The 22,951-nt window shown below is 40.2% G+C and overlaps 1 long non-coding RNA gene across 1 annotated transcript in view; it reads left to right on the top strand.

Moving 5' to 3' along the window:
* Nucleotides 1-20,662, top strand: part of LOC121027707 (uncharacterized) — a 37,076-nt gene extending 16,414 nt beyond the window's left edge. Inside the window, exons 3-4 of the long non-coding RNA XR_005788877.1 lie at nucleotides 7,699-7,869; nucleotides 20,575-20,662. This is a non-coding gene — a long non-coding RNA (uncharacterized LOC121027707). The remainder of the gene's footprint in view (nucleotides 1-7,698; nucleotides 7,870-20,574) is intronic.
* Nucleotides 20,663-22,951: the final 2,289 nt, after the last annotated feature.

The following is a 22,951-nucleotide window of genomic DNA, read 5'->3' on the forward strand; positions in this document are numbered from 1 at the left end:
CCTTTTTAAGGAGGGATCTGTTTTCCTCTGTTTCCCCTCCACATCATCAGGTTGTACATTGCATGTGCCAGTGCTCAATAGATGTTTTTGAATCAATCAGTTGAGCAAGCCTTGCTAAAGTGGCAACCTGTTTCCTAGTTTTGTGGAAGTCTTTCAACTTTGTGTTCCAGCCTTCTAAGTATTAAAAATAATGGGTGGCTCAGTCAGTTAGGTGCCCAGCTCTTGATTTCAGCCTGGATCATGATCTCACGGTTTGTGGGATTGGTCCCTGCATGGGGCTCTGTGCTGACAGCTACTTTTGATTCTCTATTTCTCTCTGCCTCTCTCCTGCTCTCTCTCTCTCTCTCAAAATATATATATATATATCAATATATATATATATATAAATAAGTAAATATATTTTTGAAAAGAAACAGGAAAATAACAACAATTATAATAGGAGTTACCTGTGTCAATCATGAACAGCAATTCCCCTGACAGCTGGTGACAACAAGAAAAAGGGTAAGGAGTCGTGCTGGGAATTATCCAGAACCTAGCTCACACAGACCCAGGGAGCAGCTCTGAGGAATTACATCCAGAACAGGGCTGCTGGAAAACACCCACATTCAACAACAGCATCTCTCTCAGCACTCCGCAAACAGTCTCTGAGAGACCTTGCTCCATGTGTTACACAGTGAGTGAGGAAGGGGAGACCCTCTATGGCCCCAGCCTGTAAACTTGAGAGGTTCCCTGACATGAGGACTGCTGAGAGACTGAGCAGATGCGATAGGAATGCCTGTGCTCTTCCCTGACTGCCTATTTTGGCCATCTCCCTGCTTTTAGACTCTGCAGTGGAGAGGTCAGAGGCTTAGCCAACTGAAAGATACAGGAGAAAGATGTGGAATCTACCTCAGTGGGTAGGGCCAATTAAGACAAGAAGGGAGTACACAGAGGGGAATATTCAGAAAACAAACGTCTTGCAAGAATCTGGAGTCATAAAGGGGCCAAGTCTTCCTACTCAGTTAACCCCTAAACACTGGTGGGAGCTTCATTTTAATGTGTGAATGTTGGGGAGACATGGGATGTGGTGAGAAATCATGATATCTTGAGTGAGTGGACTTGATAGTAGTCCCCTGGGTGGCCTTTGGTGAAGAGAATTAATAACTGTATTTTGACTTCCCGATCAGCCCGACTCCTCTTTCCCAGCATCATCGAGGTATCTTTTCAGGGAGAGAGAGGCTGTGGGTATCATGGACTCTGTCCAGTGTCCTGTCTAGGCACTAGAAGCTCTGGATCTTCTGAGATACTTTTTTTTTTAAGGATGTCTTTTTTTTTTTTAAGTTTTATTTATTTATTTTGAGAGAGAGAGAGAGAGAGCATGAGCAGGGGAGGGGCAGAGAGAGGGAGAGAGAGAATCCCAAGCAGGCTCCATGCTGTCAATGTGGAGCCCAGCCGTGGGTCTCCAACTCACAGGCTATGAGATCATGACCTGAGCCGAAATCAAGACTTGGACACCTAACTAACTGAGCCACCCAGGTGCCCCTGAGATTCTTTTTATCCTGTAGAAGGGAAGTGGGAATGGTAGGCCCCAAAAGCCAAAGGCTTCAGTTCTTGTGCCTTCCCAGTAATGCTGGAAAAATTCTCCTCTCCCAGGGTGCTCTGCCTTTTCTTTATACCCGAAGATATGTAAATGCCGCACCTGCAGGAGAGGACAGGAATTTGTCCACACTACTTTTTTTTTCGTATGATCTGCTGTGCATGGCTATTGTGTGGCATGTTTACACACTGAAGCATCCATTCCTTACCTTTAGATTCTCTCTCTTTTTTTTTTAAAGTATTCTTCACACCCAGTGCAGAGCCCAACATGGGGCCTGAACTCACAACCCCGAGATCAAGACCTGAACTGAGATCAAGAGTCGGATGCCCAACCAACGGAGCCGCCCAGGCACCCCTTGCCTTTAAGTTCTGAAGCTACCCTGAGCCCAGAGGTTCTGGGGTAACCGCTCTGCTTTAAGTCTTGGCTGCTGTAGGTGGTGGGGCTTCCAACCTCTTTGACTAGTTCCAGGCATTCCATATTGTTATCAGCAGGAGACTCCCAGGCATTCTGGAAGCTTTGCATGAGGGTGAGAACCACTGCTGTTGCTGTTGCTGTAGCTGCCTGGACCTACAGCAAAGAGCCAAGAAAAAAAAATCATTTCACACTCTGTACACCAAATTCCCCCAGTGCTGGCAGAGCCAGGAAGTCTGCAGAGCCATGTAAATCTCCCTTTAAGCAGTCTGTCTCTTCAGTAGCTCCAGAAATGGTGTTTGTTACCTTTTAGATTTTAGTAGATGGGTGAAAACTGCTGGCAACAGTCCCTGTTTCTCAAGCTGGAGAGCCAACCAGCAGGAGTTTCATAGAGAAGGCAGCTTCCACCAGAGGGGTCTGTCTCTTATTGCTGCTAGTAGTACTTTGGGCCTCAGTGAGAAGATTTCCCACCAAGAACCTGGAATTCAAGTTGCCATTTTATTTTATTTTATTTTATCATTTTATTTTATTTTAATTTCAAGTTGCGCGTTTAGATTTAAACCTTCAAATCAATGCAGAATACATCAAAGTATAGTTGTTCAAAATCTCAGTGAAAAAGAATTATGCTGTAACCTGGAAAAAAAAAAACTAACCTAAATTCAAGAAAGAACATGGTGTCAGGGAAGGTTAGCCCTGAAAACTTAGGAATAAAGAGGATCTATGAGGCAAATCCTGGTGGTATTTATCCAAGTGGTTTTAGGTGAGAGGTTACGTTGGTTTGTTCAGTTTGGAGGCAGGTAAATTGTTGCTTTGGAGTTGGATGGCTTTTTTGTCAAACGTTCACACATAAAACAGACACCCTTATTTTTAGTTCCATGCTCTGTAAGCAACCTACTCTTACAATCTGATTCCCCAATGTTGGTCACAGGATATGAATGTTTTTATTCATCTATTTATTTTTTTAAGTAATCTCTACACCCAATGTGGGACTCGAACTCACAACCTCGATTAGCAAGAGTCACAACCTCCGCCAACTGAGCCAGCCAGGTGCCCCAGGACATGAATGTTTTAGCCCGTGGCTATTATATCTTTTTCTGTTTATATTCATAATGTTCATTATGGACAAACTTGTGGTTTTGAACACCAGGCTCTGGGAGCATGAGTCTGCTTTGGGAGATGAATTTATAGTCTGTGTGTTAGCATATTGGATTTCTAAGCCTATACGGCTGAGGACCAGAACCTCACTCTGATGAAAGATAAGACCATACCAATGGAGGACCTTTGGGAGTTCCTAGAAACTCCCTAACTGGCCAGTGGTCAATATCCTTACTACTCAAACTGCTGATGTTATCAGGACTAGTGGGAGTTTTGTCTATATTCAGGGACTGGCAGGATACAATTATATTTGGGATCCTGGTCTGGAGTCAGATAGACTTGGTATAAATCCTATCTTTCATGTTTAACTTAAGCAAATTGTGTAATCTTTCTGTGCCTCAATTTTCTCATCTGTAATTTGGGCATAACAGGAGTGTCTACTTCATGGAATTGTTAGGAGACAATAAGACAGCATGTTAAGCACTTTATGTGTACTAGGCCTTATGTAACACCTAACATAAAATGTTGTTTAATAAACAGTAGCTACTCATATTTTTAGAGCTCTTACTAGGTGCTAGACACTGTGGTAAGCATGAATATATTTGTCCATAGTCAAACAGTTGGCAAGTGCTAGAACTGAGAGTTGACCCAGGCCAAAGCCAATGTATTTGACTACTAGCTTAAACCGTCTCTGATGGTTTAACAAACGCAGCAAACCTTGCGCTTCCAGAAAGTATTGCCTCCTTTAAAGGAATAAATTTGGAAGTCTGTATATTTATTCCTAAGCCTATTCAGGACTCCTGTATTGAACTGAAAAATCTGTGATTTATTTTTTTTAACATTCTTAAGAAGGGCAAATCGTTGTTCTTTGAGAGAAGATTTGATCTTCCGTAATAACCAAAACTTACTCAATGCCAAGCCCAGTAAGTAAAGTGGAGAATTACATTGGGACATGCCATCTGTGGCTGAGAGCATGGGGCTAAGAAAGCAATCCCACAGTTTTGACAGAAGTAGCAAATACTTCTTTGTCACAAAGCATTTTCTTTAAAAAAAAATTTTTTTTTAATGTTTATTTTTGAGAGAGAGAGAGACAGAGTGTGAGTGGGGGAGAAGCAGAGACAGAGAGGGAAGCACAGAATCTGAAACAGGCTCCAGGCTCTTAGCTGTCAGCACAGAGCCGGATGCAGAGCTTGAACTCGGGACTGGCAAGATCATGACCTGAGCCGAAGTCGGACGCTTAACCAGCTGAGCTACCCAGGCACCCCGTCACAAAGCATTTTCCATTGTGGCTGACTTCACTTTCCTATCCCACTCCTTTTTTATGGGATTAAATAAGAAAATATGTGTTGTTATTTGTAAATTAGGTTAGCTACAAATGGGTTAAATTATGGTAACTAATGTTAGCAGATGAATACAAACATAAAGAAAGATTGCCAACGAAGGCCATGTCTTTTTAACAACTCTATCATTGACACAAAAATATGCTCATCAAAATAATTTGAGAATGGGTGATTTTTAAAAAAGGATGAGGGATTGAAAGTTAAGTTTAGCAGAGTTAAATGTAAGATCCTGTACTTCAAGCTGGGAAAAAATAACTGCATATACAGAATATAAACAATATAGCCTAAAAGTATATAAGAAAATTGCTTAGAAGTTTTAGTAGATAAGAACTTAATCTAAGTTAATGACTGCCAAGAAAAATACTAAGGTGTCACGCTGAATTAAAGGAAGCCTAGACTCTAGATGAAGGAGGTGACCTATCCACTCTGCTCTGCTGATTAGATTTCTGGAAGCTACAATTTCAGAGGCTACAATTTGAATATGGCCATACTGCATTCAGAAGAGAGTAATCATGGTAAAAGAGCATGAGAAATGTTGAATGGTTTGGAGATGTGTTGTTTGAAGGTGAAAATATTGGGGCCATGATAGATTTCTTTAAATATTTCATGTGCAATCACATGGGGAAAGGATTTGGTTCATTTCACATGGTAGCAAGGGGTGGAATAAGAAAAGTGGGTGGAAGCTTCAGTGAGATAAGAGTTTTAGTTCAGAATGCAGAAGAAGTGTATAAAATTGGCAAACTAAAAATGAAATGAGGTTTCAGGGAGAAGTTTCTCCACCACCTGAGGTGCTCCCACAGAAACAGAAACTGAACTACTTCTTTCTCCCTAAGAAAGGTCTTAAGCCTATCAGATCCTATTTGTAATCACCACTATTATCCAAAAGCAACTTTATTTATTTATTCTTTTAAGTTTATTTATTTTCAAAGTGAGAGAGAGCAAGCAGGAGAGGAGCAGAGAGAGAGGGAGAGAGAGAATCCTAAGCAGGTTCTGTGATATAAGCACAGAGCCTGACTAGGGACTTAATCCATGAACCACGAGATCATGACCTGAACCGAAATCAAGAGTTTGACGCTCAACCGACTGAGCCATCCAGGCGCCCCATCCAAAAGCCCCTTTAAAGCACCCCTTATGTGTTGTGAAGCTAGAGCCACCAACTGTCCTGATTTTCCCAAGGAGTGTGGGAGTTAGTTTGCTAAAACTATGAAAGGTCCCATGTGAACCGCAGCAAGTTTATCACCCCAGAGTGGAAGGAGTTTTGGATAAAGAAGGTCCTTTAAGGGGCACCTGGGTGGCTTTGTCGGTTAAGCATCTGACTTCAGCTCAGGTCATGATCTTGCAGCTCATGAGTAGGAGCCCCACTTTGGGCTCGCTGCTGTCAGCCTGTCCTCACAGAGCCTGCTTTGGATCCTCTGTCCCCCTCTCTCTACCCCTCCCTGACTTGTGCTCTCCTAAAAATAAAAAAATATTAAAAAAAAGAATGTCCTTTAAGTCGTGGTTGAGACAAACATAGAAGATATGCAATCAAACCTTCACTGAAGGTTTGATTTATAAACCTTCATGAATTAATAAAGGAGTTGTCTTGTCTTCCATATAAATGAAATTTCCAGATATTCGAAACTTACTGTTTAAATACCAACAAATTTATATGTATTAGATTAGATTTTAAAAATAATTTTAAAGATTACTTATTTTGAGAGAAGGAAAGAGAGCATGAGCAGGGGAGAGGCAGAGAAAGAGGGAGAGAGAGAGAATCCCAAGCAGGCTCCACACTGTCAGCACAGAGCCTGATTAGAGGTTCAAACTCACAGACCATGAGATCATAACCTGAGCCAAAACCAAGAGTCACACGCTTAACTGGTTGAGCCACCCAAGTGCCCCTGTATTAGATTTAAAATGTCTTAAAACATATTACATAGTTCCCTGTGCTGTTTATCAGATAATATGGCATATAGATGTCTTCTTTTGAAAATATGTTAGGAAAGAATTAGGATTGGAATATAGGGCAATAAAACAAAATAGGTAAGACTTAAGTTTTGAAGTTTGACGGAGGTGGGTTTGAACTGGCCTCTATCCATTATAGCATGTCAAGTTATTTAATCTGTGTCTCAGTTTTCTCAACTGTAAATTGGGGGTAATATGTACCTACTGCATAGAGTAGTGCCTGGTAGACCATGAAGAGCACTGAGTAAATAGTAGCTGTTTTATCATCATTATTAAAACCCCTAGAGTTATTGTCTGGACTAAACAGCTGCAGCTGGTTACACCATCTTCTAGATCATCTGAATGGACTCTGCTGCTGCCATCGTAATCTCGGGTGTGTGTGCTTGATCTTTATTTTATGCATAATTAAATGACTGTGTGAGAACACTTAGACTTCCTAAAGAACAAAATGCATGTGCTTTTTGATGTCTGTTTACTCATTGATTTCTAGTCCCTGGACTATATTCCAAATACTGGAGTGTTTTGGAAACATTACCTACTTATAAGTGTGGCATTACAGAAATCAGTTGATTAATCTGCCTATTTAACCAGCAGTTCAAAGTTTAAGTGATTGTTTTCTTTTTAAAGGCATTAAATGTTTTTATTTATTTATTTTTGAGAGAGAGAGAGAGAGAGAGAGAAAACACAAGTGGGGGAGGGGCAGGAAGAGAGGGAGCACAGAATCCAAAGTAGGCTCCAGGCTCTGAGCTGTCAGTGCAGAGCCTGACACAGGGCTCGAACCCATGAACCCTGAGATCTTGATCTGAGCCGAAGTTGGACGCTTAACTGACTGAGCCACCCAGGTGCCCCTAAATGATTTTTTTCAAATAGAATTTTACAAAGGCTCTTCTCTTTGTTCTACCACCCATTTGGTCCAAAAAAAAAATCCTTATTCTTTTCTTACGGTTCCTAAAATACCAAAGTACTTGGACAAAGTATGCATCTGAACTTTATTAGTTTTCTTTGGGAAGCCCAAGAGGATAACATTCTTAAAGCACAAGTCCATAATTGCTTTTCCCTTATAACATTACCCCTTGGTCCTATGCAAAAAAGCAGTAGATAAACATGTCTGCGAGATTCATAAGGAAGGTTGAAAAAAAGCACATGGAGGCACATTTAACATGGCTGTGCTGACTTTCCCTATCCTTCCTTCTCTTCTTTCTACCTGCAAGACCTAACCATGCCAACCCAAATCTGTGGGTCATCATGTAATCAACTGCACTTTTCATTACAAGACTGGACAAAGATTACCCATTTAAACTCGTTCTCTTAACTCCATACTACTCCCTTTAGGTGTTCCCTGGGAGGGAGGAAACTCTTCAGAAGAGCAGATAAAGCCAAGCATACTGGCATCGCTCACACATCTGTCAGAAAATTGCGGAGTTTTAAAAAATCACTTCAGTCCAAAGTTAACCTATTTGAAACTGACCACTGGGAGTTGGCCTCCTGTCTAAAGGTTTAGCTGTAAGTAAACAAACAACCAAAAAAATTAAAGACCTTGTTTTTGATCAGACTGTTCAAAGAAAGATTTTTGTGGGTGAAAGTTCACCAGGCTGAAACAATAGAAACACTTGAGAGTGGAATATGGCCTTCACCCTTAAAGCAGAGGTCTTCGTTCACCTTGGCTGGCCTCCTTCAAGAGCACAGACATGACTTGTTTTGCCTCTCAGAATATTTTGCACGTTCATCTTTGATAGGGGAGTCAGAAGACACTATGTTCAGCAGTTGGGCATTTAGGACTAGAAGTTGGCAACGACTTTCAGCAGGGTTGGTCTTTACTTGGCAATAACCTGGTGAATAGTTTTTAATGATTAGGAAGCAAGAGGAAAAAGTAGCAGAAACTTTCTCACTCCCGTGGCTCTGTATCAGTCCCAGTGTAGATTCTTGAGCTGCCTAATAAAAACCACCCAGAACTGAAAAAGTAGCCAGTCTGACCCTTCCCCTGATTTAAACTAATTTTTTAACCTTTAAGGGAATCTTTAAGAGAAAAATGAACTCAATCCTTAATTAATGAAGCTCTAAGTGAGAAAAGGCCAAAAGTAATTACTACTTAAAGAGTATGAAGGTATTTACTTGTCCATGCGTCTGCCAGTGTGCTCCAGTTATGGCAACTATATGTGCTAAATTATCAGGGAAAGTCCAGATTTTATATATTTTCTCTCAGAAATCTTTTACTCCTCAGATTATGAAGTTCAGAAATTTTTCAAGTTTGTAAAATATGGTAATTTTTATTATTTTAGCTCATAAGCTCTGTTAAAAATAATGATGTGGAGGGGCACCTGGGTAGCTTAGTTGGTTAAGCATGTGACTTTGGCTCAGGTCATGATCTCACAGTTAGCGGGTTCAAGCCCCACATTGGGCTTTGTGCTGACAGCTCAGAGCCTGGAGCCTGCTTCAGATTCTGTGTCTCCCTCTCTCTCTGTCCCTCCCCACTTGCATTCTCTCTCTCTCTCTCTCTCTCTCTCTCTCTCAAAAATAAATAAACATGAGGGGCGCCTAGGTGGCTCAGTCGGTTAAGTGGCCGACTTCGGCTCAGGTCATGATCTCGCAGTCCGTGAGTTTGAGTCCCGCGTCGGGCTCTGTGCTGACAGCTCAGAGCCTGGAACCTGTTTCAGATTCTGTGTCTCCCTCTCTCTGACCCTCCCCTGTTCATGCTCTGTCTCTCCCTGTCTCAAAAATAAATAAAACGTTAAAAAAATAAAAAATAAATAAATAAACATGAAAAAAATAAAAAAAAATAAAGATGTGGAAAGCTGTTTGTTAATCTTAAAAATAAAATTGTCAGTTATTTTACCAGCAAAATGGGTTTATTCAGGAATAATGGAGAATTGCAATTCGGGGCATGCGACATATGAAAAGCCATAGGCAACTCCAACAAACAAAGACGAACCTCATGTTATGAAGGAAAAGGAGGTTGGGGGTCGGGGTTGTTTTGAATGAAAGTCCATTGAAGGAAAGAAAGAGTTCAGGGTGATGATGCTTTCTCATTGGTTGGGTTGCTGGGGCACTCGATTTCTTGCATGAGATGCAATGCGTATAATTGATGATTCTTTCCTTTGATTCTTCTTTTGGGGTCTGTAATTGACAGTTCTTCTTGTAATTAATGTAGGGCACCCCCTTCCAGGCTCCTATTCTAGATTCCCAAGTCCACTTCAGTGAGGTGCCTTTTTTTATTAATTTTCACATGTTTTAAACTGAGGGAAAGCTATTGAAATACAAATAGTTACCATTCACCATCTATGAAATCTTACCAATGTAATTAACAAGTCATATCCCTGTATGATTTTAATGCACACGAAAAGAACAGAGCATAACACAATTACCACTTAAATTATCCTGACCTCTGTCCTCTAGTGTAAGTGGAGAAAGGAGAGGGGTATTGGTTTATGTCCCTTCTGAGCATCCTTCTCCTAATTTGGAAATTACATGCTCTTCACCAGGCATTTGCTCCATCATGCGCCACCATTCACTTAACTACAGATCAATGCCTCAAACTCCTGGACACAGTTCTCTTGTAGGATGTTGTTTTCTGTGATGGGTGCAACATAAGATTAAATGTGAGGCAGGGCATGCTTCTCTTTACAGTTTCATCCCTTTATCCTCCACACCTCCACCACACAAGGTAGTGTACATCTATTAGACTTAATGAATGGTTGGATTAACTTAAGGAAATCACAGTGTAGGAAGGGGAAAAAATGTAAACTGAATGTGAAACCTGCTATAATCACCCAACTCACAGCGCATTTGATAGGTAGGAACTCTACTTAAACTACCTTCCTGGAAATCGCATCAAGCCTTCCACTTAATACATTAATAAGAAACTTAGATTCCTGGCCACATAAACCTGCTGCTTCAAGAGTGAAGTCCACATTCTACTCTTGAATTTTTCATGTCACTCTGGTTTCAGCCTAGTGACCCACAAAAGACTGCAGGAGGGAGGCCAGCAAAATTAAGTGCCCTGACCTCTCCCCCACCATAAGGGAAAGTCAGAGGTTGAAGAACAAAATGAGAATAGTGATACTAATTGATCAAGTTACATGTTTTTTGTACATCCTACGTTCAGTGTATCAATGGTAATTCAGCTAAATAACCTTTCCCATCATCCCAGGAAAGTGAATAAGACATTACACCTTTGCTGGGAGATTGATTGCCTTCTAGATAACCCAATTTATAATCTTTCTGCCCTACCCTCAAGTTTGAGAGCCCTGCCATTTCCTAACCTCTGCTATTTGGCTGTCTTCCTATCTTTGACAAACTCTAGTCATCACCCATGGAGTTGGTCTCATTCCAGGAACTATTCCAGTAGTTCATTCTTCAAGTCTGAGTTATTCAGTTAAAACAGCCCAAATGCTTTAGACAACTCCCACAGACCAGTCACAGTTCTTTGGTGCTAGAGCCCTACAGAACAGTCCAGGTGGGCACGTAAGACCTCCAAGTGTGATCCCTGTTTGTCTCCTCACTGCTGTGAGTAGCAAATATGCCTCTTTGTTCTTAAAATTGTCTAGCTAGTAACTGTTAGAACACAGATGGACACACACACACACACACACACACACACACACACAAAACACCTTTCAAGGGCAAATGTTAATCATGGAGACAATATACAACCAAAAGCCCTCAGACTGCCTACATAGTGAATTCTTCCTACAGACATATCTGATCTCCTTGTTGTTGTTGTTGTTATTGTTGTTGTTGTTGTTATGGTCTTCAAATGATTTGTAATGTCTTTAGAAGGGGCATGCAATTGTTGTTTCCCCCCAGTCTCTACTCTTTCTCCTTATTCACATCCAGCTGCATCACTCATTTATATACTGGCCTGATCTTGAAAAACGTTTGAGTTTGAGATCCCTGCATCTAAACCCAAATGAGGGCTGCTTGGGTGGCTCAGTCCATTAAGCATCCAACTCTTGATTTCAGCTCAGGTCATGATCTCATGGTTTGTGGGTTCAAGCCTAATATCAGGCTCTGCTCTGACAGCATGGAGCCTGCTTGGGATTCCCTCTCTTTCTCTGCCCCTCCCTCCCTCACATGTACATGCACTCTCTCTCTCTCTTAAAATAAATAAACATTTAAACCCATAAGGAGGAAGATATACATTTTCCTAATTACCTTTAATATATGAACATATCTCCTTTCTCCCCCTTCTGCTTTTAAACTTTGCCCCTTGGGTCTTCAAGTTATACCAGTCCACTCCCTTAGCTAATCCCAAACCACATACAGTTTTTACTATTTTTAATTTTTAAAAATTTTTTGTAATGTTTATTTATTTTGAGAGAGAGCGAGAGAGCGCATGTGCATGCACATGCAAGTAGGGGAGGGGCAGAGAGAGGGAGACAGAGAATCTCAAGCAGGCTCCATGCTTTCAGCACAGAACCCATCACAGGGCTCGATCCCACAAACTACGAGATTGTGACCTAAGCCGAAATCAAGAATTGGATGCTTAACCAACTGAGCCACCCAGGCATGCCCCCCCAAACCACATAAAGTTTTTAAATGTTCCCTTAAGGATCTAGGTAAGTTCTTAGCAAGACTTCTCCTCTCTCCCAGCCTTTGAACTACCGGAGATGGAGGGGAGGTTTGATTCTTTAGGCCACATTAATAGTAGCCAAGTTCTTCCTTAGCATTCTCACGGATATTGTTTGGAATAGTTATAACTGGGCAATAATTCCTTCACGATTTAGTTTTAATACTTTTTCATTTCGTATTGTGCCACCATTTTCATGTGTTCAGATATGTATTGAGCTCCTACTACAAATCAGGCATACTTGTACTGGGAATAGAGCAATGAACAAAGCAAAGCTCCCTGCCCTCATGAAACTTGCATTCTAGTGAAGGAAACAAGACTTCCGGGAAGATGGCAGAGTAGGAGGATCCTAAGCCCACCTGTCCCATGGACACGCCTAGATAACAGCCACATCCTAAACCCACAAAACAGCAAGAAGACTGGCAGAACAGACTTTTCACAGTTCATCATAGAGAGGGGGCCACATCTAGTAAAAGAAACAATTTCAGTAACCACGATAGAGTTCCTATTGTTAATGTCTGTAACGCTGCAGATTTAGTATCCTCTGGTTTTAATTCAGAATTATCTCATTCATGTAATCAGGAGATTTTATCTCAACTCAAGTAAAGTAATTGTCTGTTGTTAAATACCAATTTAGTAATAAAATGGCCAAATGTAACCTGTCTGTGACTAGTTAGCTCAATAGATTGAGAAAGGTATGATGACATCAAGGTCATTAACTCTTGGGCTTATTCTACACACAAACTAGTTAATATTAGTTAATATCTTTCAGTCTCATTGCCACAGATTACTTTGCTAACGTGGCCAGTCCTCCAGAGGCATCCAGTTGAAAACAAGAGAAATAAGGGGATGATAGACTAGGTGTCTGTTAGCACTGTTAGAAAAACAACTTAACACCCGTATCCTGATGATGGTGTTCTAAGAGGCATGCCAGACAATAGTGTCATTGTGATCAAATATGGTGCAGGGCCATCTTCAAACTGAAAGTTCTCCAGGCTTCTGTCTCTGCCAGCCAGGAGAATCATGAAGGAGTTCTTTTCCTTGAATAAGATTCTTGGGATGAGATTGCAGTCCCTTTATTTCTGTGCTGCTTCCATGGTATAGTCCTCAGTCTTCAAGAGAGTTTCTCAATTAAACTATTAATGCCAGTAATTTTAAGAGCGTAATGAACGTGACGGGGTGTTTTGAGAACTTAGGCTGACACATTCTCACATTCAGACGTACCTGGAGGACCTGTCTGCCAAGGTTCCATATATGTGAGAGATTAAGAACAATTTCATTCTAATGGAAGAGAGTACCACAGGACAATGTTGACCATAAGAAAGGAGTGATTCTGGGCACAGACCAGATTCATGTTTGAATCCTAGGGAAAGGGAGCTAAAATAAAGGGCATGTAAATTTCAAAAGAGTAATTTCCATTAAATCTCTGAGTCATCAGGACCTTAACGCAGCCCTTCCAGATTAGCTGTTTCACTGTGTGGAGAAAATTTGGAGTGAAGAATGCTTTTTCCTGGTGGAATTTCTATCGTAAGCATTAACAGGCTGAAAACCAGAGAAATCAGTCAACATTAGGGCCCCCCAAAGAAGCAGAAGAGACATTACCCTTCAGTTGAGCATTGGGAATGTAGCGAAATTATCAGTGCTTCAGGTGCTTTCGGCCCCAGTATCAGTGTGTGTATACAGTTTGGCTTAAGGATAACAAGAGATTGCACTGAAGTGAAGTGGGAAGGTAAGAGTGCATGTAGGAGTGGTTAAGTGTAGAAGTTAAGACTGTGGTTCTGCAGATTTCTCACTGTCTTAGAAGGGGATTATAAGTGTATGGAAAGGGAGGAGGCTTGAACGAACCCCGCGGTGCTGGACTGGAATTGGAAATATCAGTATGAAACCATTGTTTTTAAGTGTGTGTGTGTGTGTGTGTGTGTGTGTGTGTGTGTGTGTGTGTTGGGGAGTGGGGAGGTTGTTCTCTGAGAGGACCTACAGGCAATGACACACTAGTGCAAATTAACACACATAGAACCCAAGTCTTTCTAAACGCTGTTCTCCACCAAAGGAACCAGTGCTTCTTAGAAAAGTGGCCGATTTCAAGGCTGGTGCTAGGAAAACACTAGAAAAACCTGGACTATCTTCTTGTGTCATAAAGTTAGGAAGCTCAAAGAATTTTAGGGACATGTCAAAAGGACAGTTTGAAGGGACTCCCACTAGCTGTATCAGGGACAATTTGAGTATCCTAATAAATAGTGTCAGTAACAGATTATAACCCATGGAATAGAATAGGAATCTATGAGTCTCTACAGGTATAAATAAACACCCAAGCAAATCATGGAGAAAAGTACATTTTTCCTTACAGTAGAACACCAACTAAAAAATAGAAAAAGAATGAAAGAATTATGAAATCACCATTTGGCAATCATCGTGGTAATAATTGACTCAGGTAAGAATCATCATGCATGCTAAAACTAGTGGATAAAGTTTGATGAAGGATAGGATAGTTACATAGTGTCAAAGTATCTCCCCACAAGATACTTGTTAATGATGAAGAGAAAAACAGTAATTTTAAAGTGGAAAAACCTTAACCAAGTCATTAAAGGGAAATTCAGCTGTAATGGAACAAATCAACTAATATTATATACTGAGAAGATCACAACAACACTTCTGAGGTATTTCTGCTAAGAATGCATAACCTGAATCTAATCATGAGGAAAAATCAGACAACCCAAGTTGAAAAACACTCTACAAACAACTTGCCTATAACTCTTCAAATATGTCACGGTCATGAAAAACAAAGTATGGAAAATCTAGTCTAGATTAAAGGAGGCTAAAGATACTTGACAACTGAATGTTGATCTTGACAACAGTGTATGGTATGGAATTTTATTTAGTGGACATTACCAAGACAATTGAGCAAAGTTGGAATGAGGTCTATAGATTGGATAGTATTACTGAATCAATATTGACTTCTTACTTTGCATAATTACACTGGGGTTGTGAAAGAGAATGTCCTTGTGTTTTGGAAATACACACTAAAGTACTTAGGAGGAAAGGGCATCATGTCTATAGCTTATTCTTCATTTATTTATTTTTTTTTAATGTTTATTCATTTTTGAGAGACAGAGACAGAGCGTGAGCAGGGGAGGGGCGGAGGGAGAGGGAGACACAGAATCTAAGACAGGCTCCAGGCTCCAAGCTGTCAACACAGAGCCTGACGCGAGGCTTGAACCCACAAACCATGAGATCATGATCTGTCGGATGCTTAACCGACTGAGCCGCCCAGGCGTCCCTCCAACTTATTCTTCAACAGAAAAAATTATAAATAAATATGTACAGATAGTACACAAGTGCACACAAGGTTGGCCTAGGTTGCTAGGAGAAAGAATTAAAATTAACAAGCAATTTTTACATGACTAATCAGAAATTCTGAGACTGTGCCTCAAAGCTCTTTTTATTTGGTGCCTGGTGCCAATTTAAGATGTAAGATAAGACAGCAGCCCATACGGCAGAAAGTCTTGAATACCAATGAGTCATTCTCTGTATTTGAGACACCTATGGAACACACTCTTCTAACCCAGTCAATTTAACTCACCTCAACTTCAATACCACAAGCTCTTCTACCAAAAATTATTTTCTTTAACTTTCATATTCAGACAGAGTTATTATAGTCACAAATTCCATGCAACTCTCCTGCTTGAGCAATAGAATAATCCATTTACTGATGAACAGGTTTAATCCAAATAAATTCTAAACACTTATCTTAATATAGCGATAAAATATTTTGGACATAAAAGTCATAGCTGATTAAAAAACAGCACAGATAACAGATTGAACCATCACTAACCTTTCTTTGCTCTATTATTTGCTCTCTTTGCTCTATTTTTTTCAGTATCACTTGTGGGCAGGAAGCAGCCATATTGAAATACAAATTTTACTTGTTTCTTTAAAAAAAAAGAAAAACAAATAGATGGTTTATTCTAAGAATGTACAGGAACTTATATTCTAAACGTCCATAAATACATATTCCAGGGACTCTTATCACCTCAGAACTCTACTACAGCTTCTCTTTAATCTTTTTAAACATCCTGTTACATAAATTGCAGCTGCATCTATAGCAGGAAAAATAATAAGATAATAATTGCTCAAACATCAAAAGCACTTGGGTGGGTCTTACATAGGCCTTTAGTCTTCTCTCCCACCAACACCATGTTCTTAAATTTTTTTTTTTTTACCCACACACATTAATGTATTTTTTGTTTGTTGGTTTCTCCTTTCCTTTCCCCTGAGTAATTACTATGAATTTCTGCCAGGTCAGAAACTGTTCCAAGGAAGAGACCCTGAGTATTAAGAAAGCAGACAAACAGTACCTAAAGATAAGATGTAACTCTTTTCAGGCCTGCCCCTCCCTTAGATTTCTTTCTCCATTTGAATGTAATTAATTGGTGGAATTGCACGTCCTCAGTGTTGTACGAGGGAGAGTTCCTCTGCCTGACCTATGCTAGGAATTTCCTATTAACTTTAATGGGACCTTAGAACTGTTCTTACCACCTGTAAGAACCACACAAATTGTTTTATGAAGGCTGCGAGTCTAATATATCCATTCCTCCAAAAAATATTTCTTGATCATATGTTAGAGATAGGAAGAGTTCTAGAAGTCATTTGGCTTGACCTGTTTTCCAAAGCCAGCATTTCTTCCATACTTTTTCTAACAAATGGTCACCAGCCAAGACTCAGTTATTTAGTATAATGAGGAACTTGCCATGGTGTTGGACAACCCATTTCATTGCTGGACAGCTCTCATCATAACCCTTGCTGCTTGCTGTGGTTCTTTGCAGCTTCACAGAATATGTCTACCCCTGGTCCATATGACGCACCATTGGATGCTGCTAATTTGTCCTAACTAAGTTTCATCACTCATAATAGTTTTTTCAGATCACGCTGAATAATGGACAAACATCCAAAAGTTAATAGTAGTTAATCTAGGAAGGTAAGATTGTGGTTGTTTTTAAATTTTCTTGCTTCTATGTAGATTCTAATTTTTGCAATAAATATTTACTTTAATATCTGACAGTTAAATTATTTTGGGGGGGTTTATTCTAGATACCAGTCCTAGAATGCGTATAGAATTATCCTATAATAAACCTGAGAGATAGGAACTATAATTTTCCCCATTGTACAAATGAAGAAACTGAGGCATAGAGGGATTAAGTAATTTGCCAAGGTCACACAGTTAATTAAGTGGCTGAAAAGAACTTGAAACCCAGGTTTGCTTAATTCTTGACCATTCCTCTTATAAAAGTAAAACAATTTTTTTTTTTTTTAAATAGTCTCCTTGCCCAATGTGGGGCTTGAACCTGAGATCAAAAGTCAGATGCTCCATCAACTGAGCCAGCCAGGTGCCCCCACAGAAAAACAATTTTTTGAGGGGCAGGAAAAATATTTATTTTTAGTGTGGTGTCCAGAAATTGACACAACAATCTAGGTTTGATCTGGAGAGCATAAAGTACACTGTGATTATTATGCCCTTGGATTTGGACACATTACAATATATTAATGTCCCTAAGACTTTGTTTGATTTTTCACCTGGTATATGACTCATATAGACCTTTAGCTCTTATTTTATTTTTTTCACTTTGACTCCCACCTTATCTCTCCTCCTTTGTCACCCCAACAGTTCTAACCCTTCCGTAACCATTTTATCAACCTATTTAATATTTTTCTCCATGCTCTATAATAACACATAGACAAATACAAATGTACACATATTTGTTATAGACTTTTTTTGTAATTTAAGAAGTGACTAGGGGTGCCTGCGCGGCTCAGGCAGTTAAGCATGTGACCCTTGATTTTGGCTCAGGTTATGATCTCACTGTTCATGAGTTCAAGCCCCATGTGGGGCTCTGCCCTGACGGTGCAGAGCCTGCTTGGGATTCTCTCCCTCCCTCTCTCTCTGCCCCTACCCCCTTCAAAATATACAAATAAAAACTTAAAGGAAAAAAAGAAGTGACTACATTTTTGCCTCTCACTTTTACTTAAAACAATTTCTTGTTTAAAATCTCTCTAAATTAGGGGCACCTGGGTGGTTCAGTTGCTTAAGTGTCCAACTTCATCCCATGTCATGGTCTCACGGTTTATGAGTTCCAACCCCACATTGGGCTCTCTGCTCTCAGTACAGAGCCCGCTTTGGATCTTCTCTGTGCCACCCCCCCCCCATCTCAAAAATAAACATTAAAAAGAACAAAACAAAAACAATCTCCAGGGTGCCTGGGTGGCTCTGTCAGTTAAGCGTCTGACTTCAGCTCAGGTCATGATCTCATGGTTTGTGAGTTCGAGCCCCATGTCAGGCTCTGTGCTGACAGCTCAGAGCCTGGAGCCTGCTTCGGATTCTGTGTCTGCCCCTCCCCTGCTCACGCTCTGCCTATCTCTCTCTCTCAAAAATAAACATTAAAAAAAATTTAAGTTTCTAAATCAAATTCATTCCTTTTAATGGATGTTCCAAATGTGGATGTACTATAATTTTTGCAACCATTCCCCTATCAATGGGCATGCATGCTATTTACAACGTGTGTGTATGTGTGTGCATGTGTTAACACTGAAAACACTGCTCTAATAAATATCCTGGTACAGTATGTACTATGATGTTTTTCAACAGTTTTATTGAAACTAGTAGTTTATTTTAGTAGGATAGATTTCCAGAACTGAGATTGGTAGGTCAAGGGATATATGTATTTTAAAGATTTTATTTTTCAACAATCTCTACACCCAACATGAGGCTTGAACTCACAACCCAACATCAAGAGTTGCAGGCTCTACCAACTGAGCCAGCCAGGCACCCCAAGGGGTGTATATATTTTCATTTTTTATTTTATTTATTTATTTATTTATTTTGAGAGAGATTGCCAGCAGGGGAAGAGCAGAGAAAGTGGGAGAATCTTAAGTAGGCTCTACGTCCAGTGTGGAACCCAACACAGGGCTGAACTCACCAACTGTGAAATCCTGACCTGAGCTGAAATCAAGAGTTGGATGCTTAACAGATTGAGCCACCCAGGCACCCCACTTTTTGTATTTTTAAATAATAGGTGTTGCCAGATTGCTTTTAAAGAGCCTGTAATGCTTTGTATTTCAATAGTGACACATGAAAATACTCTTTTCCCTATATCCCTGCAGCAATAGGTATTATAGCAGTCATTCTAATAAAACCCCTGTGAAACAAGAGATCAAAGGAAACTACTTAAATATAATAAAAATTATTTATTTTATTTTTTAAATTTACATCCAAGTTAGTTAGCATATAGTCCAACAATGACTTCAGTAGTAGATTCCTTAATGCCCTTACCCATTTAGCCCATCCCCCCCTCCCAAACCCCCTCCAGTAACCCTCTGTTTGTTCTCTATATTTAAGAGTCTCTTATATTTTGTCCCTCTCCCTGTTTTTTATATTATTTTTGCTTCCCTTTCCTTGTGTTCATCTGTTCTGTGTCTTAAAGTCCTCATATGAGTGAAGTCATATGATATTTGTCTTTCTCTGACTAATTTTGCTTAGCATAATAATACCCTCTAGTTCCATCCACATAGTTGCAATATAATAAAAATTATTTACTGCAAGTCAACAGCAATTATAATCCTAACTGGCAAAATATTATAACTCTTTCATTTAAAATCAGGAACTACAATGGGGCAGCTGCATGGCTTAGTCAGTTAAGCGTCCGACTTCAGCTCAGGTCATGATCTCACAGTTTGTAGATTTGAGCCCAACATACGGCTCTGTACTGAGAGCTCAGAGCCTGAAGCCTGCTTCAGATTCTGTGTCTCCCTCTCTCTCTGCCCCTCCCCTGCTTGTGCTTTGTCCCTGTATCTCAAAAATAGATAATAAATATTTTTTAAGAAGGGTTAAATATACCTGTCAGGTCCTTTTTACCTCAACTTTAAAAGTGTATAATATACATATAAAAATGTGGATAAATCATAACTTCACAGATCAATGAGTTATTGCAAAGTAAACACATTTATACCACCACCTAGGTCAAGAAATAGACACTGGTTCAAGAAATAAACACCTCAAAAGCTTTCCTCATGTCCCTCCCATTGCTCTCTTCCTCCTTCCTTAAGAGAACCACAGAATAGTTTTGCCTGATTTTGAAGTATATAGATATAGAATCATGTAGGACATACTCTTTTTTTGTGTGTCTGGTTTCTTTCCCTCATCATTTCCTTAGTGAGTTTCCTCCGTGTGACAGATACCAGTAGTTCACTCATTTTCATTGCTGCACAATAATTCGTTGTATGAATAATATACTACAACTAATTACCTGTTGTGTTGTTGATGGACCTTCAGGTATTTTTGAATCTGAAACCTGTCATCCAATACATTAACCACCAATACTCCCAGCTTTGTACGTCAGAAATTTGAATGATCACACCATTTTTGTCTACAGAAATCATTGACATTTATCCGTTTGACAAGACCAGACAGATTTGTATCAGACAATTAGAGATCTCTCTTCAGGTTAATCTTAATGCAGTAATAAATAGTATTCGGGTGAGTCGTTCAATTAGCTAACATGGAACTGTCTGTAGTGTCATTTAGTGTGCATTTCTGCACCTCATCTGAATTCAGTTTAACAAATATTTATCGAAGGTATACTATGTTCTAGGTACTGACTGGGGACGAAGCAGTGAACCTACCAGATCAGATCCATACCCTCGTGGAACTTACATTCTAGTTGATGAGACCAATGTAAACAAAAATCAAATACTCTGGATAATGTTAGGTAAGTGCATAAGGAAAGTGAAGCAGGGCAACATCATCGGGAATGCTGAGGAGGGAGGCAGACAACTTTAGAAGAAGGTAGGAATATAACGTGAAGGCTGGGAATAGAACACTGAGGCAAGTACAAAGACCCTGAAGAGGGGATAAGCTTCAAGAAACAGGCAGGCTAGTGTGCCTAGAGCCAATTGTGAACAGAAGCCAAGTGGAGGAGAGGTAGACAGGAGCCAGATCGTTCAGGGTTTTGAAGTCCTACATGTCTAAATGCAATGCTGACATGGATAAGAAGATGCAACAACCAGATATCCCTTTAAGGAAGTGCTTGATGCCCAGAAATGGAGAGTGTGGTCAGCAAGGAGCCTTGAGCTGACAGCTCTTTCAGGTCTACCTTAGGTGCAGAGAGCCTTGCTGCCTGAGGACATACCCCACTTAGAACAGACCGTATCTGTGACTGAGTGGGCGGGGATATAAAGGCTCAATCATTTGGATCATTTGGATCTTGCACCGCACAATTCTGACCAACCGCACTCATTCCTGGGCTCCCTGGTGGGTTAGCCCAAGCTTTATTGGGTGTGTATCACTGATTTCTTCCTCTGCCGAGTCCCGCTTCCTCTTCTTTCCATTCAGAGGTGTTAAACCCTGATATACATCTTGGATCCCAAGCTTGGTCCCCACGTCTGTGGAGAGCCCAACCTGTTACAAATGAGAAGCCACTGAAGGATTTTAAGCAAAGAATTCAAATGGTATAGTTTAGTTTTTAGATCACTCCAGCTGCTGTACAGAGAATGGATTGCAAGGGGAGGGGGTAAAAGTGAAAACAGTGGCCCAGGAGAGAGATGGTGGTGGTCTCATCCAGGGAGGAAACAGAAGGTAGGGGAGAAGTGGGTGGATTTTGGACCAAATTTGGTTATAAAACTGGTAACTGTGGTTCTTTCCAAGTGCTTTCATCAAATGGCTTGCTGAAAATAAATTTAGTGTGTCTTTGTATTTCTTTAATCTACTGTCCTGTCATTTCAAAAAAGGAAATAGCCACAGGGCTCCTGGCTGGCTCAGTTGGAAGAGCGTGTTACTCTTGATGTCTGGGTGGTGAATTTGAACCCCACATGGGGTGTAGAGAGTACTCAAGTAAAGAAAAACTTTAAAAGAAAGAAAGAAAGAAAGAAAGAAATAGCCTGCGTGGTATGGCCCCTAATTACCTGGATAATCTCATTCTTGCACTCACCTCCTGTTTACTGTTCCAGCCACATCAGCTTTTTCTCCTTCCTCTAGAATGCCAAGTTTATTGCTGCCTCATGCATTTTTCACATGTGGTTTTCAGATTTTCTCTGTAGCACTCCCCACACTTTGCCTATCTAAATTCTATTCATCCTTCAGGGCTCTGATTACATGCTGCCTCCTCACAGAGGATTTCTCTAGCATCACCCTCTCCTGCAATGAGGCCAGTTCCTCTAATTATGTGCTCACATAAATCCCTATGATTTCTTTCATAGCACTTATCACAAGTTGTAATTATGCCATAGTTTTTGTTATCATTTGTCTTCCTCAGTTCCACAAGGGGCAGGAACATACCTGTTTTGTTTTCTGCTTCATCCCGAGTGCCTTGCACAGTAACCAGGACCAGTAAGTAGGTGCACAATAAATATTTGTTCAGTCAATGAACTTGCCCTTAGTGGATCCATATTGGTTCCTAGAGTCAATTCCTTTAAGTGCTCATAAAACACCTTTAAAAAAAATTTTTTTTAAGTTTATTTATTTACTTTGAGAGAGAGTGAGCTTGAGCTGCAGAGCAGTAGAGAAAGGGGGAGAGAAAAAAATACCAAGCAGGTTCCACATTGTCATTGTGGGGCCTGATGTGAGGCTCGAACCCATAAACCCGTGAGATCACAACCTAAGCCAAAATCCAGAGTCGGACACTCAACCAACTGAGCCATGCAGGCACCCCCTCTTTTAAAAAAAAATTTTTTTTAACACCTTTTAATAATTCATACCAAAATCTCCCAGGGGTCGCTGAAGATTTTCAGACTATAATTTTTAGGATCTTATTTTTTTACACACACACAAAAACCACTTTTTTTTCTTTTTAAGATTTTATTTCCAAACAATCCCTACATCCAATGTGGGGCTCAAGCCCACAACCCCAAAATCAAGAATGGCATGCTCCACTGACTAAGCCAGCCAGGCACCCCTGCCAAAAACACTTTTTGAGTGAAGAAGTAGTACCAAATATTTATAATGAAAAGAGTAATCTTGAGGTAGGCAGCTAT

This window comes from Herpailurus yagouaroundi, unplaced genomic scaffold (assembly GCF_014898765.1).
Source record: "Herpailurus yagouaroundi ecotype Mexico unplaced genomic scaffold, PumYag 77, whole genome shotgun sequence".
NCBI classification, from domain to species: domain Eukaryota; kingdom Metazoa; phylum Chordata; class Mammalia; order Carnivora; family Felidae; genus Herpailurus; species Herpailurus yagouaroundi.